This window comes from Myotis brandtii, unplaced genomic scaffold, assembly GCF_000412655.1.
Source record: "Myotis brandtii unplaced genomic scaffold, ASM41265v1 scaffold569, whole genome shotgun sequence".
Lineage (NCBI taxonomy): Eukaryota > Metazoa > Chordata > Mammalia > Chiroptera > Vespertilionidae > Myotis > Myotis brandtii.
The window spans coordinates 145,169-147,324 of record NW_005370127.1 but is presented as its reverse complement, the minus strand read 5'-3'; positions in this window follow the sequence as shown (position 1 = coordinate 147,324).

Below are 2,156 nucleotides of genomic sequence, written 5' to 3'. Positions count from 1 at the left end.
ATCAAGTTTGCCATCTCCAAGTTTTACTAACGATTCACTATAAGCATAATCCTCTGATCTCATATTTGTTGTAAGAGACAACTTTCTGAAACATCCCCAAACATTGCAGTACTTTAAACTTGTTTGTACTATGGCCAATTACATAGCATGCAGTACAATACTGAGACATTGTCGAAAATCCCCTCCAAGAAGGAGAACTTTCCCACCAAATACAACATTCAAATTCATAATTTCTCTTAGCAATCTGTCTATGGCGTTTATAGCCTGACTGGATGCCATGGTGCATTCATCAATAGTGAGAAGTTGGGCCTTTTTAATAGTTTTAGCAACTTCACTGTTTATATCAAGTCTAGAAATTGAAGTTTCATTTAATGGAATGGGTAATTTATATTGGGAATGAAAGGTGCTTCCACCGAGAAGTAAATTTGCAGCAATTCCTGTAGATGCTGTGGGTAAAACAGTACCACCACGACCTCTAATATAATGTATTAAAACTTTATACAGTTACGCAGGTGAATAGGATTCCTAGCTGGCAGGCCCCTGACCGCAAGCTGGCCACCTGTGGATTCCGTGAGGAATGGGGCTCCCTCCTCCCTACTGTCAGGGTCCGGGGTGCAGGTGAATGGGGTTCCTGGCTGGCAGGCCACTGACAGCAAGCTAACCAACAGCGAATTCTGTGAGAAATGGGGCTCCCTCCTCCCTACTGTCAGGGTCTGGTTTGAAGGCCGGCCACGTCCCCTGTTGGGCCAGACCCAGAGTTCTACCACGTTGTGGCCTCCTCCTCAGCAACCCAGGACTGACTGCTGCTGGGCGCTCTTGGTGCTTCGAGGGTGGGTTCTTCCCTCAGGCCTCGTGGGAAACAGCTGGGGGAGGGCACAGCCCTTGGCAAGGTGACCCAGGATTCGGTGCATCTACGCTTCAAGGGACGGTTCCTGCCTGAAACCTCGCCTTTGTGGAAAACAGCTCAGGGAGGGCACAGCTGTTGCCAAGACGACCCCTGCAGGACTGACTTTCTTCTGGTTGGTCGAGCCTCGGATGTGATGCGTTACACCAAGGGTTTTTATATAAATAGATAATGGCTATTATTTTGATTTAGTTCCACAATATTCTCTTAGTCTCTCAATGATGATTATTTTTCTTTACTAGAGGCCTGGTGCACAAAATTTGTGCATTGGGAGAGGGGTCCCTCAGCCCAGCCTGCACCCTCTCCAATCCGGCTCCCCTCGGGGTATGTCTGACTGCCTCTCGAAATCCAGGACTGCTGGCTCCTAACCGCTTGCCTGCCTGATCACCTCTAACCACCTCTGCCTGCCTGCCTGATCACCCCTAACCACCTCTGCCTGCCTTATCACTCCTAACTGCTCCCCTGCTGGTCTGATTGCCCCTAACTACCTCTACCTCACCCTGCACCCAGGACCCAGGATTCTCTCCTCCATCCGGTCACGGGCATTTGGGACCTGGGCTTCCCTCCCTTTGGCTGGCTGCAGGCACCCAGGACCCAGGCTGGCTTTGCCTGGGTCAGCCGCAGCCGCAGGGAGCTGTGGGCGGGTGACTTCTCCCAGGCCACAGCTGCAGGCACCCGGGACCACAGAGCAGGTGTCTTGTCCCTCTCCCAGGCCACTGGTGCAGGCGCTGGTGCCCAGGACCATGGAGCGGGTGGCTTGTCCCTCTTCCAGGCCATAGATGGAGCCATTGGTGCCCAGAACCATGGGGACTGTGGGGCATGTGGATTGTCCCTCTGCTGGGCCACAGGTGCAGGCGCAGCCGCTGGCACCTGGGACTATGGGGAGGGTGGCTTATCTCTCTCCTGAGCCACAGGCACAGGTGCAGCCGCTGGTGCCCGGGACCATGGGGAGAGCAGCTTGTCCCTCTCTGGGGCCACAGGTGCAGGTGCAGCAACTGGTGCCCAGGACCGCGGGGTGGGAAGCTTGTCTCTCTCCCAGGACACAGCCTGGCTGGTCCCCATTCCTCTCTCCCCATTGTGTCTGAGCAGTTATGGCATGATGGCGTGAGGGCATGACGATGTGAGGGTGTGATGACCATTTGCATATTAACTCTTCATTATATAGGATACTTTTCTTTCCTTTTTCCTTCCTTCCTTCCTTCCTTCCTTCCTTCCTTCCTTCCTTCCTTCCTTCCTTCCTTCCTTCCTTCCT